At 48.8% G+C, this 27,608-nt stretch overlaps 1 protein-coding gene across 5 annotated transcripts in view; it reads right to left on the minus strand.

Annotated features, from left to right (window-relative positions):
• KCNIP4 (potassium voltage-gated channel interacting protein 4) overlaps positions 1 to 27,608 on the minus strand; it is an 895,743-nt gene that overhangs the window by 204,539 nt on the left and 663,596 nt on the right. The window contains exon 1 of one of the 5 annotated variants that reach the window (XM_068267801.1): positions 116 to 149. The exons of the other annotated variants lie outside the window; for them this stretch is intronic. The gene's annotated coding sequence lies outside the window, so the exon portion shown is untranslated. Of the gene's footprint in view, positions 1 to 115; positions 150 to 27,608 lie in introns of those variants that run through there. 5 annotated transcript variants of the gene reach the window in all.

Genomic DNA, 27,608 nt, shown 5'->3' on the forward strand with positions numbered 1-27,608 from the left:
AATCCTTTCAGCATTCGCATTTCTAATAATTTTCTGCATCTTAGGAAAAAAGAAACCATTTCTCTCAGTCTTATCATCTCGGTCTCTGCTCTGGTAAAATGTCCAAGATTATTACCTATAACTCCTCGAGGATCCACGCATGCTCGGGCTTTCTTGTATGACAGCTAAAGTGTTGACATGAAGTACAAGGGGGGATTTGTGAAGGGCAGAAGTCACAGTGTAATTCCAGGCAGCAATCCAGACATATACACAGATAGTGAAGTGCCCTCACTTGGGTGTGTGCAGTTACAACGCTGAATCAGCTGGGAGCGAGAACTGAGATTACAGATATTCAGCAAAGAACTGAAAACAACTGCAAGAAAACCATCAAGACATACTACATGTACTGTTGCGTTACTGATGTCTTACTTTATTTTAAAGCACACCTGATGAGACAAACATAGGTACATGTAATACTACCCCTACTAATAAATAAAATCTCTTTATGTTTTCCACTGTAGCAAGTATTAAAAAACTTTTATTGATGTAAATGACCTTTTCTAACAGCTTGTGGTATTCAATCCATTTCTGAAAAGTAAATAGAAGTCAAATCAAGAGAAGTAAATAAAAGCTAAATCAGCTATATCTGAAAATGATTTGCGGCCGATTTCGATTTCAATCGATCTGACATGTTAGAAAATTTAGGAAGATCTGTTGAGATTGCTTATCAGTTTGCATTGCACCTAATGGAAATCTGATGGCAAAAAAAATGCCATTAGATTGATTTTCAATAGATTTCATACTGAAATCTATTGGAAATCTGTTCCTAGTAAAAAATGTTCCTAAACACATCAGATAGATCAGAGATCTATCTGATGATCTATCTGCTGCTAATCTAACGAGTGTATGGCCACCTTTAGAGATTAATAAACAGTAAGCTTTCGCTTATAATTAGCCTTCATCGGACTTGGTTTAACACATTCCAGTGAACATGTGCCTGTCCCCAGACACTGCACTCGGTGTACTTGCAGATTGACGCGTGTTTTTTCAGCACAGGGTGAGCCACATGACAGCTCACCCTGCTGCTGCACAAATTCAGAGGGGGGGGAGCAGTTAAATACTTTTCCCGCTCCGAGTCAACTCAGAGGAAGAAGTTTATTTAGGGTCCGGCGATCGCCAGATCCCCAAATTACCCGCGACTGGGGGGCGGGCTATAGCACTACTGGTATAGCCGTTCCAAGCTTCGGCGTTACACGGCGCACAACAAAAAAACTGCTTCATGCTCCCTGTGCCAAAAGTCCTCTTAGGCCTTTGGGCACAGAGAGAGCCGAATGACGGCTCACCCTGCTGCTTTTTTTTTTGGTGTGTGTGTGTGTGGGGGGGGGGTGTTGTTAAATACTATTCTCCCTCCGAGTCATCACAATCACCGGATCCCTGAATTACCCATGGACTGGGAGCAGACTATAGCATTACTGCTATAGCCACGCCAAGCTGCGGCACGCGGTGGGTGCCAAAAAGCCTTGTTTCATACACCATCCCCGGTCTGAGAGGGGATTCTGGGCAGGGCCGGGCCGAGGCATAGGCTGGAGAGGCTCCAGCCTCAGGGCGCAGTGTAGGAGGGGGCGCAGAATTCATTCAGCTGTCATTCCTAATTGTGTTTGAAGCAGAAAGAAATAAGAAAAGGGGATACATGGCAGTGACTGCAAGCCAGATAACTAGATATTAAGGTGTTGGGGAGGTTGTGGGCCCTGTAGCCCTCTTAGTCTAATAGCAATCCGTGTGTGTCGGCTGGGGTGGGAGGGATGGAGGGGCGCACTTTTGTGTCTCAGCCTTGGGTGCTGGAGGACCTTGTCCCGGCTCTGATTCTGGGCACCAGTAATCTCCTTCCTAAACTTGCCTATGCAGAGCTCCGCATCAGCCATATTCTGGTGCATGGCTTTGCTATACCTATCCCATCGGCACCTTGGGGACTTTTTAATTCACCAGACGGCTGGCTAATAACATGCAGAAGCTGCAGCCCTACAGAGGAATTTCACGCACCCATGACTGTAAGCTACAGAACGATTACTCTGCTGAAGTATATTCGGTTGTAAACATCTGTGGCAAGGCAGAGGCCTTACAGACATTACAGGCACCATAAGGAGAAAAGATAATGACTCATTTCAGAGGAAGAAAATTCATGAAAAATAGTCCTCACCAGCATAAGAACCAGCGTGTACAAGACAGCTTTAATCCTAGAGTCATATCGCTGGTGATCTCATGTATTATTCTAATTATCATCCTGATTGCTCTTTTTATTCACTGTAATGATAATAAATGTTGTATTTACTGTTTGTATATGCGTTTGGGTTCTATCTAATCTTGTCTAGTGTTGAGCTAACAGTGTTCGCCACTGTTCGGGTTCTGCAGAACATCACCCTGTTCGGGTGATGTTCGAGTTCGGCCGAACACCTGATGGTGTTCGGCCTTTTTAGTTCGGGTTCGCCCGAACTACTGAATGCTCGCCGAACAGGGCCGAACAGGGCCCTGTTCGCCCGAATATGGCCCCCCTATGGGGTCGCAGGCATAAGGGGGAGCATGCCCCGATCGCGGGGGGGGGGCGGAAATTCCCCCCACCCCCTCCGCTAGCTCTCCCCCCTCTGCCCGCTTCCCCATAAAAAAAGTTTGATGAAAGTTAAATAGTACCGGTGGCTGGCAGTGGAGTGAGTGAGAAGGAGGAGTCCGACTAGGAGAGTGACGTGTTGAGGCCGGGCAGCGGGCGGTTCAGCGGTAGTACCCGTGTGGTACTTCCGCCCTTTCTCTGACCTCACGTCCTCTGCATACGAGGGTACGCGTCACGCGTACCATCGTATGCGTCATCACGTAGAGGACGTGAGGTCAGAGAAAGGGCGGAAGTACCACAAGGGTACTACCGCTGAACCGCCCGCTGCCCGGCCTCAACGCGTCACTCTCCTAGTCGGACTCCTCCTCCTCACCCACTCCACTGCCAGCCACTAGAGTTGGGCCGAACGGTTCGCCTGCGAACGGTTCCATGCGAACTTCAGTGGTTCGCGTTCGCGTCCCGCAGGCGAACCTTTGCGGAAGTTCGGTTCGCCCCATAATGCACATGGAGGGTCAACTTTGACCCTCTACATCACAGTCAGCAGGCCCAGTGTAGCCAATTAGGCTACACTAGCCCCTGGAGCCCCACCCCCCCTTATATAAGGCAGGCAGCGGCGGCCATTACGGTCACTCGTGTGCTGCCTGCGTTAGTGAGAGTAGGGCGAGCTGCTGCAGACTGTCTCTCAGGGAAAGATTAGTTAGGCTTAACTTGTTCCTGTCTGGCTGCATACCTGTTCTGTGAACCCACCACTGCATACCTGTGCTGTGAACCCACCACTGCATACCTGTGCTGTGAACCCACCACTGCATACCTGTGCGGTGAACCCACCACTGCATACCTGTTCAGTGAACCTACCACTGCATACCTGTGCTGTGAACCCACCACTGCATACCTGTTCAGTGAACCTGCCACTGCATACCTGTTCTGTTCAGTGGACCCGCCACTGTATACCTGTTCATTGAACCCACCACTGCATACCTGTGCTGTGAACCCACCACTGCATACCTGTTCTGTGAACCCACCACTGCATACCTGTGCTGTGAACCCACTACTGCATACCTGTTCAGTGAACCTGCCACTGCATACCTGTTCTGTTCAGTGGACCCGCCACTGTATACCTGTTCATTGAACCCACCACTGCATACCTGTGCTGTGAACCCACCACTGCATACCTGTGCTGTGAACCCACCACTGCATACCTGTGCTGTGAACCCACCACTGCATACCTGTTCAGTGAACCTGCCATTGCATACCTGTTCTGTTCAGTGGACCCGCCACTGTATACCTGTTCATTGAACCCACCACTGCATACCTGTTCTGTGAACCCACCACTGCATACCTGTTCAGTGAACCCGCCACTGCATACCTGTTCTGTTCAGTGGACCCGCCACTGTATACCTGTTCAGTGAACCTGCCACTGCATACCTGTTCTGTTCAGTGGACCCGCCACTGTATACCTGTTCATTGAACCCACCACTGCATACCTGTGCTGTGAACCCACCACTGCATACCTGTTCTGTGAACCCGCCACTGTATACCTGTTCTGTTTAGTGAACCCGCCACTGTATACCTGTTCTGTTTAGTGAACCCGCCACTGTATACCTGTTCTGTGAACCCACCACTGCATACCTGTGCTGTGAACCCACCACTGCATACCTGTGCTGTGAACCCACCACTGCATACCTGTTCAGTGAACCTGCCACTGCATACCTGTTCTGTTCAGTGGACCCGCCACTGTATACCTGTTCATTGAACCCACCACTGCATACCTGTGCTGTGAACCCACCACTGCATACCTGTTCTGTGAACCCACCACTGCATACCTGTGCTGTGAACCCACCACTGCATACCTGTTCAGTGAACCTGCCACTGCATACCTGTTCTGTTCAGTGGACCCGCCACTGTATACCTGTTCATTGAACCCACCACTGCATACCTGTGCTGTGAACCCACCACTGCATACCTGTTCAGTGAACCTGCCACTGCATACCTGTTCTGTTCAGTGGACCCGCCACTGTACACCTGTTCATTGAACCCACCACTGCATACCTGTGCTGTGAACCCACCACTGCATACCTGTGCTGTGAACCCACCACTGCATACCTGTTCTGTGAACCCACCACTGCATACCTGTTCAGTGAACCCGCCACTGCATACCTGTTCTGTTCAGTGGACCCGCCACTGTATACCTGTTCAGTGAACCTGCCACTGCATACCTGTTCTGTTCAGTGGACCCGCCACTGTATACCTGTTCATTGAACCCACCACTGCATACCTGTGCTGTGAACCCACCACTGCATACCTGTTCTGTGAACCCGCCACTGTATACCTGTTCTGTTTAGTGAACCCGCCACTGTATACCTGTTCTGTTTAGTGAACCCACCACTGTATACCTGTTCTGTGAACCCACCACTGCATACCTGTGCTGTGAACCCACCACTGCATACCTGTTCAGTGAACCTGCCACTGCATACCTGTTCTGTTCAGTGGACCCGCCACTGTATACCTGTTCATTGAACCCACCACTGCATACCTGTGCTGTGAACCCACCACTGCATACCTGTTCTGTGAACCCGCCACTGTATACCTGTTCTGTTTAGTGAACCCGCCACTGTATACCTGTTCTGTTCAGTGGACCCGCCACTGTATACCTGTTCAGTGAACCCGCCACTGCATACCTGTTCTGTTCAGTGGACCCGCCACTGTATACCTGTTCTGTTTAGTGAACCCGCCACTGCATACCTGTTCTGTTCAGTGAACCTGCCACTGTATACCTGTTCAGTGAACCCGCCACTGCATACCTGTTGTGTTCAGTGAACCTGCCACTGCATACCTGTTGTGTTCAGTGAACCTGCCACTGCATACCTGTTCTGTGAACCCGCCACTGTATACCTGTTCTGTTCAGTGAACCCACCGCATCAGTGCGCATACCTGTGCAGTTAAGTGAACCCACCTACCTACGTGAGTGCACGCAGTGTGATATACCACTCCGTGCATACCCGATATGGACAAAACAGGTAGAGGAAGAGGTAGTGCCAGAGCCAGAGGAAGGCCACCCGCAGATCTGCGCGAGGTCGTGTAAATGTAATTTCGTGTGGACCTGGCCCACAGTACAGTGCTCGGAAGAAGGCACGTCCCATCACCTCCCAAGATTGTCAGGACGTGGTTGAGTATTTAGCGACACAGAACACCTCATCTTGCTCAGCCACCAGCGCTACTACTAGCACCACTTCCGCTGCATTTGACACTTCGCAAGAATTATTTAGTGTTGAAATCACTGATGCACAGCCATTGTTGTTACAGCCAGATGAATTTTCACCAGCTCATATATTTGAGTTACCCGGCAACACTATGGATGTAACGTGTAAGGAGGATGAAGGACCTACTGATGGTGCATGTTTGGATTTGTCTGAGGCAAGCGAAGCTGGGCAGGATGATTACGATGATGACGATGATAGGGATCCTCTGTATGTTCCCAATAGAGGAGATGAAGAGGGGGACAGTTCAGAGGGGGAGTCAGAGAGTAGTAGGAGGAGAGAAGTTGCTGAAAGAAGCTGGGGCAGCTCTTCGTCAGAAACAGCTGGTGGCAGAGTCCGGCACCATGTATCGCCACCTATGTACAGCCAGCCAACTTGCCCTTCAGCATCAGCTGCTGAGGTGACGGTCCCCATAGTGCCCACATCCCAGGGTGGCTCAGCGGTGTGGAAATTTCACGTAGGGACAAGTGCCTTACAAAGGCACCTGGAGAAAAGGCACAAACAGCAATGGGATGGCCACCTGAGCAAAAGCAGCAGCAGCACACAAAAGCAAAGCCACCCTCCTTCTCCTCTTCCTCCTCCATCAGGTGCATTATCTGCTTCTGCCGCTTTCTCCCTTCCACCTTCACAGGCACCCTCCTCCACTCCGCCTCTGCCCTTGAGCGGTTCCTGCTCCTCTGCCCACAGCAGCAGTCAGGTGTCCGTGAAGGAAATGTTTGAGCGGAAGAAGCCAATTTCGGCCAGTCACCCCCTTGCCCGGCGTCTGACAGCTGGCGTGGCGGAACTGTTAGCTCGGCAGCTGTTACCATACCGGCTGGTGGACTCTGAGGCCTTCCGTAAATTTGTGGCCATCGGAACACCGCAGTGGAAGATGCCAGGCCGCACTTATTTTTCGAGAAAGGCCATACCCCAACTGCACCGTGAAGTTGAGAGGCAAGTGGTGTTATCTCTTGCGAAGAGCGTTGGGTCAAGGGTACACCTGACCACGGATGCCTGGTCTGCCAAGCACGGGCAGGGCCGCTACATTACCTACACAGCCCATTGGGTGAACCTGGTGGTGAACGATGGCAAGCAGGGCGCAGCGGACCAAATTGTGACACCTCCACGGCTTGCAGGCAGGCCTCCTGCCACCTCCTCTCCTCCTGCTACATGCTCTTCACTGTCCTCCTCCTCCTTGGCTGAGTGGCAGTTCTCCTCTCCAGCTACACAGCCCCAGCTCCGCAGGGCCTATGCTGCATGCCAGGTAAGACGATGTCACGCCATCTTAGACATGTCTTGTCTCAAAGCGGAGAGTCACACTGGAGCAGCTCTCCTGGCTGCTCTTAAGAAACAGATGGATGAGTGGCTGACCCCGCACCACCTGGAGATAGGCAACGTGGTGTGCGACAACGGCAGCAATCTGCTTGCCGCTTTGCATATGGGGAAGCTGACACACATACCCTGCATGGCACATGTCATGAATCTAGTGGTTCAAAGATTTGTGGCAAAGTACCCTGGCTTAGCGAATGTCCTGAAGCAGGCCAGGAAGTTCTGTGGGCATTTGAGGCGGTCTTACACAGCCATGGCACGATTTGCGGAAATTCAGCGCAAAAACAACATGCCGGTGAGACGCCTCATTTGCGATAGCCCGACTCGCTGGAACTCGACCCTGCTCATGTTCTCCCGCCTGCTAGAACAGAAGAAAGCCGTGACCCACTACCTCTACAACTACAGTAGAATGAAACAGTCTGGGAAGATGGGGATGTTCTGGCCCGACAACTGGACACTGATGGAAAATGCATGCAGGCTCATGCGGCCGTTTGAGGAGGTGACCAACCTGGTGAGCCGCAGTGAGGGCACCATCAGCGACTTAATTCCCTACGCTTACTTCTTGGAGCGTGCTGTGCGTAGAGTGGCGGATGAAGCTGTGAATGAGCGTGACCAGGAACCGTTACGGCAGGAACAGGCATGGGACCAATTTTCATCAGACCCAGCTGTTTCCTCAACACCTGCGGCAGCACAGAGGGGGGAGGAGGAGGAAGAAGAGAAGTCGTGTGCAGAAGACGAGTCAGACTCAGAGGATGATGAGCAAGGTGTTTCTTTGGGGGAGGAGGAGGAGGAGGAGGAGGGGACAGCGGCAGGAGAACAACCTCAGCAGGCATCGCAAGGGGCTTGTGCTGCTCAACCTTCCCGTGGTATTGTTCGCGGCTGGGGGGAGGAGGTTGACTTACCTGACGTCACTGAGGAAGAGCAAGAGGAGATGGAGGGTACTGGATCCGACTTTGTGCAGATGTCGTCTTTTATGCTGTCCTGCCTGTTGAGGGACCCTGGTATAAAAAACCTCAAGGGGAATGAGCTGTACTGGGTGGCCACACTACTAGACCCTCGGTACAGGCACAAAGTGGCGGACCTGTTACCAACTCACCGGAAGGTGGAAAGGATGCAGCACATGCAGAACCAGCTGTCAACTATGCTTTACAATGCCTTTAAGGGTGATGTGACGGCACAACGCCAGCAAGGTACCACTGCCACTAATCCTCCTCCCGTGTCCACGCAGTCAAAGACAGGACGCTCCAGCGATCTCATGGTGATGTCGGACATGCGGACGTTCTTTAGTCCAACGCCTCGCCGTAGCCCTTCCGGATCCACCCTCCACCAACGCCTGGAACGGCAGGTAGCCGACTACCTGGCCTTAAGTGTGGATGTAGACACTGCTGTGAACAGCGATAAGGAACCCTTGAACTACTGGGTGCGCAGGCTTGACCTGTGGCCAGAGCTGTCCCAATTTGCCATCCAACTTCTCTCCTGCCCTGCCGCAAGCGTCCTGTCAGAAAGGACCTTCAGCGCAGCTGGAGGCATTGTCACAGAGAAGAGAAGTCGCCTAAGTCACAAAAGTGTTAAGTACCTCACCTTTATCAAAATGAATGAGGCATGGATCCCGGAGGGCTGCTGCCCGCCCCAAGACTAAGTCAGTCCCCGCACACACAGCATCTCTGCCTGCACGCCGTGTGACTGGCTGCCTGGCCTGCCCCAAGAAGACTAAGTCGCTCCCAGTCCCTCCACACAGCATGTCTGCCTGCAGGCCGCTTGACTACCTTCTCCGCCACCACCAACAGGGTCCGGGACTCCAGGCGGATTGCTGAATTTTTTAGGCCGCTGCTAGCAGCGGCCGCTGTAATGATTATTCGGGTGCGTGTACATGACTGCCTAATTTTTCTGGCTGCACTGCGGGCAGCTGCAACAACAAAAGAAAAGGCATGTACATGCGCCCATTCCCCTTCGTGATCATTACCTTGCCGTGGTGAAGGGGCTTGCGTATCACAATGAAGCAATGACCGGCGCCTAGATGAGTGTCTTGGGGGGCACACCCACGATAATAAGGTCGTTGCCTCATTGTGGTCAGACCAAATTTGATCAGCTGGACAGTCACTGTTCTGTCATTCAGCTACATCAGCCAGGCGACCATATGGGCTGTAAAGCCACCAAAACCTGCACTCTCGCCATGGTGCGCACCAGTCCAGCACGGCCGTCACTACACAAACAGCTGTTTGCGGTGCGTTACACGGTGAGTTTGGTGTGTCAGTGTGAAGCAGTACCTTAATTACACTACCTGATTGATGTATACACATGCAAGATGTTTGAAAGCACTTTAGGCCTGTCAATGTCAATGTGATTTCTGCCCTTAAAACGCTGCTTTGCGTCAAATCCAGATTTTTCCCCGGGACTTTTGGCATGTATCCCACTCCGCCATGCCCCCCTCCAGGTGTTAGACCCCTTGAAACATCTTTTCCATCACTTTTGTGGCCAGCATAATTATTTTTTTTTCAAAGTTCGCATCCCCATTGAAGTCTATTGCGGTTCGCGAACTTTAACGCGAACCGAACCTTCCGCGGAAGTTCGCGAACCAGGTTCGCGAACCTAAAATCGGAGGTTCGGCCCAACTCTACCAGCCACCGGTACTATTTAACGTTCATCAAACTTTTTTTATGGGGATGCGGGCAGAGGGGGGAGCGCTAGCGGAGGGGGTGGGGGGAATTTCCGACCCCCCCCCGCGATCGGGGCATGCTCCCCCCTTATGCCTGCGACCCCATAGGGACCCAAAAGCGGCATGTTCGGGGGAGTTCGGAGTTCGGCCCGAACATGCCGAACATCTGGCCCATGTTCGGCCGAACGGACCCGAACATCCAGGTGTTCGCCCAACACTAATCTTGTCATATTCCGCATGAATGTTATTTGACTTCAACATCTGGAGCTTGATGGGAGACAACACAGGCTCTCGTTTATGATCTTTCCACTTGAATAAGGAAATTAATCATGTAGCATCTACAGTAGATACATAGATAGACACACACACACACAGTATCTCAAAAAGGTGTTTTATTATATTTTTTTCATAGGACAACACTTAGATACAATTTCTGAGCGCTTTGTGATTTGAAAAGCTCTAGCTTATGTAATGCTATGGGTGTGATCACACTGGAGCGATGTGATTTTATAAAAATCCCCCATAGCATTGCACTAGCAAGTGTTTTTTTAAATCACTAGCACTTAGAAAAGGCTGCTAGTGGGTTTGAGCGCTAAATTTGCTGTATCATCAAAAGAATTTGGCATACACTCATGTATGTTTAAAATGCTGCTTGCTGCTTGGTAAGGGCCCGTTTCCACTAACGCTAATTCGCATGCATCTTCCTCATGCAAATTTGCATGACAATACCAGCCAATGGGCCGGTTTCTACTACACACAGAATCTGCGTGCTGGGCTGTGCAGAAAAAATCTGCACAGCAGAGCCATAAGAATTTGCACACCGCACGCATAGTGTGCAAGTTGCATGTAATGTCATTAATAGGAGTTGAGTTGGTACAAAAATCATCCGACTCTTACTCCTCAGTTTACGAAACCACTGACTCCGACTCCAGGTATCCAAAAATTTCTCCGATTCCTCGACTTTGACTCCACAGCCCTGTTTCCGATGCTATTTTATGTGACAATTCACTTCTCCATATTCTCAGTAACAAACACTTGGCTGAATACCGCTTAGGCACATCTTTTGTTCAGAAAAATGTTAATCCAAATATTGACACACGGAAGGACATCAGCGGCACTATTCCTGGCGGGGAGGCGGTACTGCCTCCTTTATCCGGGTAAGTACTACAGTGTTAATTACAATATTGCCCTGCAATGCTGATAGACTCACACACTGCTGCTTTGTTCTGAAATTAGCATAGTGTGGTTTAGCGCCTTCTTAATTAGCCCTGTGTTTGCTTTATTTCAACCCAAAGGGATTTCATTTAATTGGATAATGTTTTTCATTTTTTCCACGTATGTTAGTGGAATTGTGTTCTCAAGTACGCTCTTAAAATTTAAGCGCTAAGAATCCACGGCTTATTCTTTATATTTTATCCCGGGAACAACAATTACATGAAATTTGTGTATGAAAAGATTGTGAAAGACACGAGGCGTTATTATTTCTATGATCACTAACAATGTCTAAATTGCCGGCATCACAATGCTTAAAGACACAAGCAAGATAGCACAAATAGTCATTATGATTACGCTTCAGTCAATTAAAGTTGTTTTGCTTCAATTTGTCGATGTTAAAATGTGTCTCCAGGCTCAAGAATAGAACAAGAACAGTACTGCTCTGTTTGGTTAGGATTACATCAAATAACCAGGGAGACGCTACACATCGTGGGGCACCCCTGCAAAACTTTGATAGCCCCACCTCCATATGCACAACCGTTTCTCCCTCCCAGATGGTGAGTCCCAGAGCTATGGGGCCCATAAGCTATGAGTAATGTAACAAGTGTGGCCACCTGACCTGCCTACATTACAGTCAAGGCTAAATTTCTGGAAAGGCCACATAGGCCCGGGCCTTGGATAGCTGCTGCCCAAGGGGACAGCCAAACATGGAAGAGGGGTTGTTGCATATGAAAAGGAGGCAAATAATGGAAAAGGATGGCTGCCTATGGGTAGCAACTAGTGTTGGGCGAACAGTGTTCGCCACTGTTCGGGTTCTGCAGAACATCACCCTGTTCGGGTGATGTTCGAGTTCGGCCGAACACCTGACGGTGCTCGGCCAAACCGTTCGGCCACATGGCCGAACTAAGAGCGCATGGCCGAACGTTCCCCGAACGTTCGGCTAGCGCTGTGATTGGCCGAACGGGTCACGTGGTTCGGACCCGAACGCGCTCTGATTGGCCGAACGGTCACGTGGTTCGGGTAAATAAATACCCGAACCACGTCATATCTCCGCCATTTGTCTGTGGGTTTAGCTTTGGGTAGGCAGGCAGGGTAGTTCGCGCTCCAGCCACGCTAGCCAGGGTCCCCCCCAGTCATTGTGTGTCACTGCTGGGAACAGTAGTACACCGCTTGTTCAGCCACACTATATAGCATTCTGTGTACTGTTCTGTGTCTGCTGGGAATAGTGGTACACCGCTCGTTCAGCCACACTATATAGCATTCTGTGTACTGTTCTGTGTCTGCTGGGAACAGTAGTACACCGCTCGTTCAGCCACACTATATAGCATTCTGTGTACTGTTCTGTGTCTGCTGGGAACAGTAGTACACCGCTCGTTCAGCCACACTATATAGCATTCTGTGTACTGTTCTGTGTCTGCTGGGAACAGTAGTACACCGCTCGTTCAGCCACACTATATAGCATTCTGTGTACTGTTCTGTGTCTGCTGGGGATAGTGGTACACCGCTCGTTCAGCCACACTATATAGCATTCTGTGTACTGTTCTGTGTCTGCTGGGAACAGTAGTACACCGCTCTTTCAGCCACACTATATAGCATTCTGTGTACTGTTCTGTGTCTGCTGGGAATAGTGGTACACCGCTCGCTCAGCCACACTATATAGCATTCTGTGTACTGTTCTGTGTCTGCTGGGAACAGTAGTACACCGCTCGTTCAGCCACACTATATAGCATTCTGTGTACTGTTCTGTGTCTGCTGGGAACAGTAGTACACCGCTCGTTCAGCCACACTATATAGCATTCTGTGTACTGTTCTGTGTCTGCTGGGAATAGTGGTACACCGCTCGTTCAGCCACACTATATAGCATTCTGTGTACTGTTCTGTGTCTGCTGGGAATAGTGGTACACCGCTCACCCGCCACTGTATAGCATTGTGCTCTGTGTCGCTGCTGGGAATAGTGGTACACCGCTCACCCGTCACTGTATAGCATTGTGCTCTGTGTCGCTGCTGGGAATAGTGGTACTGTATAGCATTTCTGTACTGCCACTGTACTGCTGCCAGTCAGCGTGTACTGTAAGGATAAGTGAAATGAGGAAGAAATCCGGTGAAAGAGGGAGGGGCAAGGGAAGAGGTGTTTCCCCTGACGGTTCACGTACAGGCCACAGGGGAGCACCCAAGAAAACCCACTCAATACCGCCCATGTTGTCCAGGACAACAACCCTCACAAATCCAAAAGAACAGGACCAGATAATTACTTGGATGACCTCTCAAGCGTCCAGCAGTGGGTTAAGCAGCACCAGCACATCACGCACGAGGTCCGAGTCCTCAGCCAGTTACAAGGAGCCAGTGGGCACAAAGCTGACACAACCGGCAGCGACACCACGCACACAACTGCCAGATAACCAGTCCGATGAATTACCTCAGGACACAATGGGGTATTCGCAGGAGCTATTCCCAGCCCAACAAACTTCCACCTTTCAAAGGTCAATGGAGGAACAGCCAGAAATGTTGTGCCTGGATTCACAACCGTTAACTGTGGGAAATGCACCGCGCACTGAAATACAAGGCGAGTCCGAAGAGGACTCGGAAACCCAAATCCCAGAGCAATTTGGGCAGGAGGGGTTGCAATTGCAGGAGGTCGGCCGACAAGATCTGGAAGACGACGTTGGAGTGTGCTGCGCAGAGGTTGTTGTGGGGAGCTCTACTCCACGGCGGCGGCCCACAATGACATATGACGAGTTTGAGGAGATGGAAGAGGAGGGTATGGACAATGTGGACAGAGACCCAGATTTTGTTTGTGAACGAGAACATCGCCGTCGTAGCAGCAGCACAGATGAGTCTGTTGAAGAACCCACTGCTGCACGAGCTCGCCTTGTGCCACAAGGTAGGCGGCGCGCAATTTCAGGCACCACAAGCGTGGAAGTTCAAGTGAGAGGCAAAAGAGGAGCAAACAGAAATCGCCAGCAAGGAGGCAGGTGCTCCAAAGTCTGGGCTTTCTTTGAAGACTGCACTGAGGATGTTACCATGGCGATTTGCAAGGTGTGCAAGACCCGCCTGAGCAGGGGGAAAAGTATTAACAACCTCTCCACCACCAGCATGAGCCGTCACATGCTATCCAAACATCCCACTCTTTGGGCAAACGCGTCAGGACAGGGTACCAGAAACAACACTGCCTCCCTTGGGTTCACCAGACCCGCCTCAGCAGCAGCAGTAGCCCAGCCATTGCGTGGTTCACAACATTCACAAACATCAGACGACGCTGACACTGTCACTTTCCGGAGTAGTGCTCTTGAGGTCTCCCAGTGTTCTTCAAACACAACAACCAACAGCCCTTCCGTGTGCAGCGCTACGGTTCAGTTGTCTGTGTCGGAGATGTTTGAGCGCAAGAGGAAATTGCCAGCAAATGACCCCCGGGCCGTGGCAGTAACAGCCAGCATAGCCAAGCTTCTGGCCTGCGAAATGCTGCCATATCGATTGGTGGAGACAAACAGCTTCAAGGGCATGATGTCAGTGGCCATCCCACGTTACGTGGTTCCCAGCCGCTACCACTTTGCACGCTCTGCAGTGCCTGAGTTGCATGAGCACGTGGTCAGCAAAATAACCCGAAGCTTGAAGAATGCCGTTGCCTGCAAGGTTCACCTCACCACTGACACCTGGACGAGTGCGTTCGGCCAGGGTCGATACATCTCCCTTACCGCGCACTGGGTGAACCTTGTGGAGCCTGGCAGCGATTCCTCACCTGCTACGGCACGGGTGTTGCCCACGCCACAAACAGCTGCACCGCCGTCCCTCCCACTGGATAACAGCAGCACCTACCTCTCTGACTCCTTCTCCTCCAACGCATCTCAAAGCTGTACCTCATCCGGAAACGCTAACCCAGCAGCAGTAGGATCGTGGAAGCAGTGCAGCACAGCTGTTGGCATGCGTCAGCAAGCGTTGCTGAAGCTAATCTGCCTTGGGGATAAGCAGCACACAGGGGAGGAAATTTGGAAGGGAATAAAGGAACAGACGGATTTGTGGCTGGCACCGCTGGACCTGAAACCGGGCATGGTTGTGTGTGATAATGGGAGTAATCTCATTCGCGCTTTAAGGTTGGCTAAGCTGACACACATCCCTTGCCTGGCGCACGTGATGAACCTAGTAGTTCAGCGGTTCCTGAGGACATACCCAGGCGTGGCCGATCTTCTGTTGAAGGTGCGTCGAGTGGCCAAACATTGTAGAACTTCCAGTACTGCTTCGGGGGCACTCGCCAAGATGCAGGAGCGCTTCAATCTCCCCCACCATCGCTTGCTGTGTGATGTCCCTACGCGCTGGAATTCTACGCTGCACATGCTAGCCCGCTTTTGCGAGCAGAAGAGTGCAGTGGTCCAGTACATGACGGCGCAGTACCGAGGCGCATCCGGCCAGCTGCCAAGCTTCTGTGGATCCGATTGGGCCAACATGTTGGACCTCTGCCAAGTCCTCCAAAATTTTGAGCAATCCACGTTGCTTGTGAGCAGTGACAACTCTTCAGTCAGCATTACCATACCACTGCTGTGTTTACTGAAGAGGTCGATGTTAAAAATCAAGGAAACAGCTGTCATGATGCAACTGGGGGAATCTGAAGGAGAAAACGATCAGCGTGATGGTACCAACATCAGGCCATCCGCCTCAGGGAACGCTGGCCCCAGCAGCTATGACGAAGAAGAGGAGGAGGAACAGCTGGAGTTGGAGCAGGAATTTCATGCCACCACTGACGAGGGCCAGAGCGGTGCACGTTGGACTTCCACAATTCAACGCGAATGGTCAGCAGAAGCAGACCAGGAGGAAGGTGACGACTATGATGCATCACAACAACTATCACAACGCTCACAAGAGGATGATGAGGATTCTGGTAGGACTCTGGCACACATGGCTCAATTCATGCTAGACTGCATTGAACGTGACCCACGCATTGTGCGCATTCTGGACAACACCAATTACTGGGTTTATACCCTTCTGGATCCACGGTACAAACACAATGTTCCAAAACTGCTTGAAGAAAGAGTCAGACAGGTCAAAATGGAAGAATACCAGCAGGCCCTTGTGGAGACTTTAGAGAGGAGATTGACATCCTCCCCCTCCTCTAGCCAGTTGTACGCAGACAGACTGACTTCCGCAAACCCAGGACGACCAGGAGGGCAGCAAACAACGCAAGCCGCAGCTAGTACCCAAAAGGGAATGGTATCGGCAGTGTCCTTGGAGTGGGAAAATTTTCTGACACCCATGCAGCAGCAGCCCACAGAACAGCAAGCGTGCAGATCCACCTCCAACACCGATCGCCTGGAGAAGATGGTCAAGGACTACATGTCAGATGACGTAGCTGTGTCTAACAATCCATCTGCACCCTTCAACTATTGGGTATCGAAGCTAGACACCTGGCACGAACTGGCAATGTACGCAATAGAGGTGCTGGCTTGCCCGGCAGCCAGCGTTATGTCGGAACGCTGTTTCAGTGCTGCCGGAGGCATCGTCACAGATCGGCGTATCCGCCTCTCCACAGAAAATGCAGACCGTCTGACTCAAATTAAAATGAATCAATCCTGGATTGGAAACGACTACGCAACACTCCAGGACCCCAACCAAGTAACATGACCAATGAACATCTGGGATGGTTTAGCGTTTCCGGTCCCTGTTTATTGAACCTCTCATCTGTATTACACTTATGACTGCATGGCGGCAAAAAGCATTGCTATATCCGCACGCTTTTTGTCCTCATGCAAGGCCTGTGTTGTTGTGTCTCAAAAAGCTTGGCCTTCTCCTCCTGCGCCTGCTCCTAGTCCTGTTCCATCACGTCTGCTGCTGCTGGGTTAGCATTTCCAGTCCCTGTTTATTGAACCTCTCATCTGTATTACATTTATGACTGCATGGCGGCAAAAAGCATTGCTATATCCGCACGCTTTTTGTCCTCATGCAAGGCCTGGGTTGCGTCTCAAAAAGCGTGGCCTTCTCCTCCTGCGCCTGCTCCTGTTCCATCACGTCTGCTGCTGCTGCTGGGTTAGCGTTGCCGCTCCCTGTTTATGGAACCTCTTATCTTTATTACATTTATGACTGCATGGCGGTACAAAGCATGCTATCCGCACGCTTCTTGCCCTCATGCAAGGCCTGGGTTGTTGTGTCTCACAAAGCGTGGCCTTCTCCTCCTGCACCTGCTCCTGTTCCATCACGTCTGCTGCTGCTGCTGCTGCTGCTGGGTTAGCGTTGCCGGTCCCTGTTTATGGAACCTCTTATCTTTATTACATTTATGACTGCATGGCGGTACAAAGCATGCTATCCGCACGCTTCTTGCCCTCATGCAAGGCCGGGGTTGTTGTGTCTCACAAAGCGTGGCCTTCTCCTCCTGCGCCTCCTCCTGTTCCATCACGTGTGCTGCTGCTGGGTTAGCGTTACCGGTCCCTTTTCCTGGAACCTCTTATATGTATTACATTTATGACTGCATGCCGACAAAAAACATGTTACCTGTGCAAAGAAAACAGACATTTCCCGCATTTAAAAGACAGTTTTCCCTTTGAAACTTTAAAATCGATTTTCTCAAAAACTATAAGCTCTTTTTGCAAATTTTTTTTTTCCTCTTGTACCCACTCCCAAGGTGCACATACCCTGTAAATTTGGGGTATGTAGCATGTAAGGAGGCTTTACAAACCACAAAAGTTCGGGTCCCCATTGACTTCCATTATGTTCGGAGTTCGGGTCGAACACCCGAACATCGCGGCCATGTTCGGCCTGTTCGGCCCGAACCCGAACATCTAGATGTTCGCCCAACACTAGTAGCAACACATGGAAGACGGGAGCTCTTGCCAAAGGGAGATGTACATGAAAGAGACGGGCTGCTGCATATGGATGTCATACATAGAAGAGGGGGCTGTGCATGAATTCGGAGTGTAGATACCATAATTGCACCGGCTCATAACAAATGTGGCCACCATGACTTCAACCATCCATGGCAGGCAATCAGTAGAGATGGAGAGAAGTATAGTGGAGCAAGGGAGAGAGTTCAAGCTTAGCATTTATGTAATCATGCATTGGTGATCTGGAGCAAAAAAAATCATATTCAGATATGCCTTTATTAAATGTGTCAAATAGGCAAATGTATACATAACAGACTCTTGCTAAGACCTACAATTCACTTGGTTGGCACCTGCTGATGAGGGCAAGGACACGCAACACAGTGCCTACATTTCAAAGACCAATGAGAGCAGTAAGAATAAAAGGGAGGGGAGGAGAGTGAATCTGCCAGAGAAGGGCAAGGAGGTCAGATATTAACAGTGAAATTGTTAGAGGCGGGGCCAGGCCAAGGCAGAGGCTGTATGGGCTCCAGTCTCTGGGCACAGAGCTGTGAGGACACAGGCAGGGGGCTGGGGGCAGGGGGCCCGACTTCTATTCTCCCACCTTCTCCTCAGGCCCTCCCTTCTATCACTGTGCAGCGTGTGCAACCCCCCCATCCCCCCATCTGAAGCAAATGGAACATAGTGGGAAAGAATTATAGAACACACATCACTCACATCCTCCAGAGCAGGATGATCCTCCAGGCAACCTAGGCAGGTGTCTGGGGCCTAGTGGGAATCAAGGGGGCCAGCAGCCACCCTCTGACTTCTCTCCATTTCATCTTACAAAAAATTCCGCAAGGGGACCCAAATCGACTACCTTGCCTAGGGCCCCATTACATATTAATCTATCTCTGACCTCCTCCGGGCTCCAGATACTGTAACTTGTAGTTTGAAAAAAATAGGTGAGTATCCAGCAGCAGTTTGGTGTAGCACATCTAACATTCTTCTTACAGCCATTGCAGCCTATGGCAGAGCGCATTGTACTGAAGCCCAGAATAGCATCCCAGATTAGCATCAGACAGACCACCATCCTTCATCATCAGACTGAAATATCATCACACTACAACATGAAACATCAAAGCAAGGCATAACATCATTCACAGGACCGAACATCATCATAAAGTACAACATAAAACGTCAGAGTGGGAAGACACAGCCATTCACCACACAAAGCCCCAACATTCATCACACAATGTTTTATTACACAGCTATCTGTAACATCCGCATGAGACAGAACGTTATCACTCTTCACATTTACATCTCATGATGACAGAACATCCTTACCTATCAGATTGGATATTGGATATTGTCATAAAACAACATGAACAGAAGCTTACAGAAGAGAACAGAAGGGTTATGTCAGAACACCTTTCCTGATCACCCTGAGACGTATATAGTGGGTGTATTTATAGTTGCCTGGGGCTTCCTCCAGCCTCACTCGCTCGCTCACCATCTCTCTGACAGCTCCATTCTCTTGGTACCTCTCCAGGAATCTGGCCAGCTGCGCTCTTCTGCACATGCACGGCCAATCATGCGCCCCGAGCCCGGGAGAATTCTGCGCCTGTGCAGTAGGGCATGCGCAGAAATGCAAGACTGGCCACAATAGCCAGATTACCTGAGGGGTGATAAGTGAGTGAAGTGGCCGAAGTAATGGAGAGGGAGCCCACCCACCTCATAGGGCTGGAGTAAGCCCCAGGTAAGTATACATACAACCATTATTCATGTTTCAGGTACACTTTACAGCACAACCCTCATGTCAGAAAGATGGAGGCTGCCGTTAATAAAGAACAGTACTTCTAAAAGAAGCTGGTTTCTCTGCTGCATTATTATTTCCTTTTGCTTACAACTATTTCTAAATCATAGATGCAGATCAAGTGATCTAACTTTATAAGCTTGTTTCAGATGCGTGATTCAGAGTATTTATAAGCGAAGGATCAGCATGACTTACAGGCGGCATCATTTGGCAGCATATCACCCAAAACAACATAGACAGCGTTTCCCACAAAACACAAAGGGCTAGCTCACAGTGCTCAGTTGCATTACAGAATAATGCTGTATGTCAACTCACTGCCCATATAATGCTATGGGGCTGTTCACTTGAGATGGCCCGAACCTCTGATTTCCGGTTTCCGAACTTCCGCGAAAGTTCAGTTCGCGCGAACTTTCGCGAACCGCAATAGACTTCAATGGGGAGGTGAACTTTGAAAACTAGAAAAATGTATGCTGGCCACAAAAGTGATGGAAAAGATGTTTCAAGGGGTCTAACACCTGGAGGGGGGAATGGCGGAGTGGGATAGACGCCAAAAGTCCCGGGGAAAAATGTGGATTTGACGCAAAGCAGCGTTTTAAGGGCAGAAATCATATTGAATACTAAATTGCAGGCCTAAAGTGCTTTAAAACATCTTGCATGTCTATACATCAATCAGGGAGTGTAATTAGAGTACTGCTTCACACTGACAGACCAAACTCACTGTGTAACGCACCGCAAACAGCTGTTTGTGTAGTGACAGCTGTGCTGGACTGGTGCGCACCGTGGCCAGAGTGCAGGCCATGGCGGTTTTCAAGCCTATATGGTTGCCAGGCTGTGGTAGCTCAATGATAGAACAACAGTGACTGTCCAGTTGATCAAATTTGGTCTGTCCACAATGAAGCAACGACCTTATCATCTTCGATGTGCCCCCCCCCCCTGAGACACTCATATAGCCGGCGGTCATTGCTTCATTGTGATACGCAAGCCCCTTCACCGCGGCAAGGTAATGATCACGAAGGGGAATTGGCACATGTACATGCATTTTGTTTTGTTGTTGCAGCTGCACCAGAAAAATTAGTATAGTGGCCACTGCTAGCCAACATTTTTTAACCCCCCCTGCATCATCATAGACTTACATGACTTCTGTTCCACTGCAGATCACAGCAGGTTGCCGCTAGGGATGATCGGAATCAGCAAATTCCGTTCCGCCGGAATTACGGAATTCCGCCAGCGCTAAATTCCGTCGCCATTACATTTCCATGGAATTTTGCGAATTTCCGCGGAATTCCGCATTCCGGCGAAAAAATTAAAGTAATTGCAAATGAAACCTTGTGTATGCTAAATGGTAGCCCATGGGACCTAGTGGTTGTTCCCCTAGTCTTTTTTTTTTTGCAGCAGCAGCAGCAGGAGGTGTCGCTTAAGCCATGGAACCTAGCGTTGGTCCCATGGCGGTCGTTTTGGCACCTTAGAAGGTGTCGCTTAAGCCATGGGACCTAGCGGTGGTCCTATGGCGGTCATTTTGGCGCCACAGGAGGTGTCGCTTAAGCCATGGGACCTAGCTGTGGTCCCATGGCGGTGGTTTTGGGGCCGCAGGAGGTGTCGCGTAAGCTATGGGACCTGGCAGTGATTTCATGGTGGTCATTTTGGCGCCGCAGGAGGTGACGCATAAGCTATGGGACCTGGCGGTGGTTCCATGGTGGTCATTTTGGCGCCGCAGGAGGTGTCGCATAAGCTTTGGGACCTGGCGGTGGTTCCATCGCGGTCATATTGGCGCCGCAGGAGGTGTCGAGTAAGCTATTGGACCTGGTGTGGTTTCATGGCGGTCGTTTTGGTGCCGCAGGAGGTGTTGCGTAAGCTATGGGACCTGGCAGTGGTCCCATGGCAGTCATTTTGGCGCCGCAAGAGGTGTCGCTTAAGCTGTGGGACCTGGCGGTGGTCCCATGGCGGTGGTTTTGGCGACGCAGGAGGTGTCGCGTAAGCTATGGGACCTGACGGTGGTTCCATGTCGGTGGTTTTGGCGCCGCAGGAGGCGTCACGTAAGCTATGTTACCTGACGGTGGTTCCATGGCGGTGTTTTTTCGCCGAAGGAAGGAGGTGTCGCGTAAGCTTTGGGACCTGGCGGTGGTCCCTTGGCGGGGGTTTTTGCGCCGCAGGAGGTGTCGCGTAAGCTTTGGGACCTATACAAAATGGTTGGGATAGGTGAGATAGCTAGGGAGCTGTTTGCTAACATAGGATTAATTGGTTTTGTTAACACTGTAATTGGTGCTGAAATAATTCAGATTTTCATGCAGAAATCCCTTTGGGTGTAGCGGTAGGAACAGTTTGAAAGCAGGCTTCAGCACAAATTGCAGTATTTAATATCAGTAAAAGCATAGTGAGCCTTCCATGTCTGTATTTTAAAACAGGGTAAAATAAATAATATGAGTGTTTAGAATTATTGATTTGGGTTTACTTCATATAGATACTCTACTACTTTAAAAATTACATTTGGAGAGAGGAAGATAGCCTCTAAGTCTGTAAGTTGTAAAAACAATCTCTCAAAACCCTCCAGGTCTGTTTAACACTGGGCATGATACAGACCTGGATCTGAATACACAACATATAGATGAGACTTCAAAAGAAACCCAGAGGTTGGCGACATACTTGGATGACACTAGCTGTGCGATTCATGTGTGTCTTGAAAGGAACCTTTGTGATGCTGCATATCAATATCTATACCAATATCAATCTGAGCTTTGTATGATGAAAGCTCAAAGGCAGGTTTGTTCCCTGTACAGGCTAGGCAGTATTGAACACTGTATAGGGAGATACTATATATATATATATACACACTCTACTGAGTCACTCCTTAGTGTTTAGTCCTCACAGCTTATTGTAGTCTGTATTGTATTGTATATTGTGCTGTATATTGTATTTATGATGTATACACAGGGTTGTAGCAAGGTGAAACATTTGCATCAGGTACAGAGATTACAGGGGCAGCATTTTTTGTACTGTGTTTACACTAACAGCATACAGTCAGAGTAGGAGGAGGATGAAACTCACAGACTCACAGCCAGCCAGTGTGCTATTGTGTTGAGCTGCAGCATGTCATGTGAGAACATTAATTGAAGCAGATTAAATTGTCGACTGCTGTGCGATCATTCCACATCAGGTGGGGGTGGGAGGCGCATCCTCACAAGTTTGCCTCAGGCAGCAAAAGTCTAGAACCGGCCCTGTGTATGTATGTATGTATGTATGTATGTATGTGTTGTGCTATGCATGATGTGCCAAACCCAATTCCAGCCATGACCCTGTCATGCTTTGCGAAATAAAGGATTCTGATTTCTATATAATGATCTCCCTGTCCTGTATCCTTATATGTCCATGCTTTGTGCCTGGTGTACGCTTCACACTTAATTGCGTATTTTAACGCGTAGTCTACGAAATGCATACCAACCGAATATTTTATTTCGAAGCCGTAGTTTGGCGAATTGTAATTGCATAAAACTATGCGTAGTTCCAGCGCAGCGAAGCTGGCTGACTACGACCATCCCTGATCTCAAGCCTGGTGAGGTTAATGGGGAACCAGACCACTACTAGCTTCAAATGCTGGACTGCACCTCTAGAGCCATTAGCTGAGGCCAGGAGCAGTCGCATGACCAACTACTACTGAAAAACAGGTATTTTGTTGTTTATATTTAAAGAGGAACTCCAGTGAAAAAAAATGCAATAAAAAGTGCTTCGTTTTTACAATTATGTATAAATGGTTTAGTCAGTGTTTGCCCATTGTAAAAGCTTTCCTCTCCCTGATTTACATTCTGACATTTATCACATTCACATGGTGACATTTTTACTGTTGGCAGGTGATGTCAGTGGAAGGAAATGCTGCTTGGTTTTTTGGCAGTTGGAGACAGCTGTAAACTGCCATTTCCAACAATACAACGAGGTTCACAGACAGGAAACTGCCAGGACCATGATCTTCACAGTTTCCTGTGGGATGGGTTTCACCACAATATCAATATCAGCCACAGAGCCCCCTGATGATCCGTTTGTGAAAAGGTATAGATTTCTCATGTAAAAGGGGGCATCAGCTACTGATTGGGATGAAGTTCAATTCTTGGTCACGGTTTCTCTTTAATAAAGAAATTACTAATACACAGGAGGTGCAGAGGCAGGGACGGATCGGGTATCTTGCCCCAGGCGCAGTTTGTTGAATTCTTAAAAAGGCGGCAAAATTTGGATGGGGAATGGCAGTTTAGGTGCCAAAACCCAATCTTTAGGCGCCAAAACCTGATCTTTAGGTGCCAAAACTGGATGGGGAATGGCAGTTTAGGCGCCAAAACCTGACCTTTAGGCGCCAAAACTGGATGGGGAATGGCAGTTTAGGCGCCAAAACTGGATGGGGAATGGCAGTTTAGGCGCCAAAACCTGACCTTTAGGTGCTAAAACTGGATGGGGAATGGCAGTTTAGGCGCCAAAACCTGACCTTGCCCCAGGCGCAACTTGTTCTAGATCCGTCCCTGTGCAGAGGGGTTAAATGATGTATCTCTGCCCCTGCCATTTGACTTTGAAGCATAATTGAAGTGACATGTGACAAGATGAGATAAACATAGACGCATATAGCACTAGCCACACTAAGAAATTGTCTGATGTCCCTTTATGTTTTTAGAACAGCAAAAAATATTTGAGCTGTTATCTATGCAAATGAGCTTGTTGAACAGCTTGTTGAAATACAGTTGGTATCCTGAAAAGGCTTGTTTCGCACATGGTGCATTCCCATAGTCCTGCAGCAGGGGAGCCCGAGCAGGACAATCGTACTGCACCATTTCGTGTTTAAATCACCATGCAGCAGAGTGTGCTGGCAGAGTGTTCTTTGTAGCTCCGCCCCCGCTCAGTGATGTGCTCCCTGCTGGACGTTTGAATGATCGGCACATGCACTGATTTTTGCGGCGCTACTGACTCTAATGCAATTGTGTGCTAGACAATGCACTCCAGAGTCTGTGTCGCCTCTGTGTCATCGGAAGCACTTCCGTCGCATTGCACCATGGGTAGTGAGGCCAGTCTCATAGGGACTAATGGCCAATGTGACAAGCTGTGGTGGGGTAGCGGCTGGGGAGAGTACCACCATGCACTGAAATGCAGTAAGTGTGAAATGGTCCTGAAAGTAAATTTGAAGAAAAAAAAACTATTCTGGATCCTATTGAACCTTCCTTGTCCCCTCTCTGTTCCCTTGTTCCAGCCCTGTAACCCCTTTTAGAGCACTTGTGCACCCCCCCCCCCCACCGAGGGAACAGAGAGGGGAGACAGGGAAGGGTCAACAGGCTCTCCATAGGCAAGTATCAGACTACTTTTTGTGTTTTTGTTTGCACTGTATATAGGTAGACAAAACTATGTTTTGTGAAAAATAATACCTTTTAATGGCTAACTGATAGAGTTACATTTACACTGTTTACACTGTAGAATTGCTTTAAAGAAAAACTGATTATATATATATATATATATATATATATATATATATATATATATATATATATACTAGCTGATTGCCCGGCGTTGCCCGGGTATGTATTTGGCTGGTGTTGGCTCTGCATACTTTTTCTAACCCTAACACACAATTACTCACTGACCAAGTTTGTGAGCTTTGCGGTCTTTGGTATCAATAATTTGCATTGAAATGAAAAAATCTGATTGGCTGTTTGTGGCTCCACCCCCTTTTCTGAATTTGAAACCCAGTCACCCAATAACCAACTGTACCAGGTTTGAGGCCTGTGCCATTAACAGTGCAAGAATGGTAGCAATTAAATATTCCCCTTTGAAAAGCAATAGGTGAAGTTTAATTCACTTTTGTAGGCTCCACCCACTTTTATGAATATCAATCCCAGTCACCCAATGACCAACTGTGCAAAGTTTAAAAACCCTGCCATTAACAGTGTAAGAATGGCTGCAGTTTACATTTTCCCAGTGAAATTTGTATTTGTCTCCACCCATTGATGACCCGGCATTGCCCGTGTATGTATTTTGCTGGTGTTAGCTCCGCCCACTTTCTAACCCTAACGCACAAACACTCAATGACCACGTTTGTGAGCTTTGGGGTCCTTGGCATCAATAATTTGTATATTCCCATAGAAATTAAACAAATCAGATTGGCTGTTTGTGGCTTCACCCCCTCTCCAGCATTTGAACCCCAGTCACCCAATGGCCAACTGTAGCAGGTTTGAGGCATCTGCTATTAACAGTGTAAAAATGGCAGCAATTTAAATATTCCACTTGAAAATCAACAGGTGAATTTTGATTGGCTATTATAGGCTCCACCCACTTCCCTGAATATTAATCTCAGTCACTCAGTGACCATCTGGGCAAAGTTTGGGAACCCTGCCATAAACAGTGTAAGAAGGGCTGCAGTTTACACTTTCCCAGTGAAATTTGTTTTTGGCTTCGACCACTTTTTGTAACCTGGACACAAAGGCACTACTCCATGACCAAGTTTGTGAACTTTGGGGTCCTTGGCATCAATAATTTGTATTTTCCCATGAAATGAAACAAATCTGATTCACTGTTTGTGGCTCTGTCCCCTTTTCTGAATTTGATCCCCAGTGACCCAATGACCAACTGTACCAGGTGTGAGGCTTGTACCATTAACAGTGCAACAATGGCAGCAATTGTAATATTCTCCTTGAAAAGCGACATGTGATTTTTGATTGGCATTTTTAGGTTCCACCCACTTTTCTGAACAGTAATCACAGTCACCCAGTAACCAGCTATGCTAAGTTTGAGAACCCTGCCATTAACAGTGAAGAAGGACTACAGTTTACAATTTCCCAGAAAAATCTGTTTTAACTTCACCCACTTTTTGTAACCTGGACACACAGTCACTACACAATGACCAAGTTTCTGAGCCTTTGGGTTCCTGGCATCAAAATTAAGGCAATGGAATCAGTTTATCCAGCAAAGAAATCTGGCTGTTTTTGGCTCCGCCCCTTTACTGAATTTCAACCCCAGACACTTAACGACCGACTGTAGCAGGTTTGAGGCCTCTGCCATTAACAATGTAAGAATGGCTGCAGTTGCAATATTCCCCTTGACAATCAAAAGGTGAATTTTGATTGGCTGCTGTAGGCTCCACCCACTTTCCTGAATATTAGTCCCCGTCACCCAGTGGCCAACTGTGTCACATTTGAGAACCCTGCCAATAACAGAATGGCTGGAATCAATCTAACAAATCTGATTGGCTGTTTGTGGCTCCATCCCTTTAGTGAATTTGGACCCCAGTCACCCAATTACTGAGTGTATCAGGTTTGAGGCCTCTGCCATTAACAGTGTAAGAATGGTAGCAATGTGAATATTCCCCTTAAAAATCAATAGGTAAATTTTGATTGGCTGTTGTAGGCTCCACCCACATTTCTGAATATTCATCCCAGTCACCCAGTGGCCAATTGTGTAAAGTTGGGGAACCCTGCCATGTTAAAAATTTAGTTGTTGGCACCGCCCACTTTTTCTAACCTTGACATACAGTCACTCAATTATCAAGTTTATCAGCTTTGGGGTCTTTGGTATCAATACTTTGTATATTCCCATTCACAAATAAACAAATCTTATTGGCTGTTTGTGGCTCCGCCCCCTTTCTGAGTTTGGGCCCTAGTCACCCAGTGACCAACTGTACCAGGTTTGAGACATCTGCTTTTAACAGTATAAGAGAATGGTAGCAGATTAAACATTCCCTTTGAAAATCAAAAGGTGAATTTTTATTGGCTGTTGTAGGCTTCACCCACCTTCCAAAATCTTAATCTCAGTTACCCAATGACCAACTGTGCAAAGTTTGAGAACCCTGCCATTAACGATGTAAGAATGGCTGCAGTTTATATTTTCCCAGTAAAAGCTGTTTTTGGCTCCGCCCACTTTTTGTGACCTTGACACACAGTCACTCAATGACCATGTTTGTGAGCTTTCAGGTTCCTGGCCTCAAAAATGCATGAATGGAAGCAGTTTATCCACCAAGGAAATCTGATTGGCTGTATGT

The sequence above is a fragment of the Hyperolius riggenbachi genome, chromosome 1 (assembly GCF_040937935.1).
Source record: "Hyperolius riggenbachi isolate aHypRig1 chromosome 1, aHypRig1.pri, whole genome shotgun sequence".
In the NCBI taxonomy this organism is placed as follows: Eukaryota; Metazoa; Chordata; class Amphibia; order Anura; family Hyperoliidae; genus Hyperolius; species Hyperolius riggenbachi.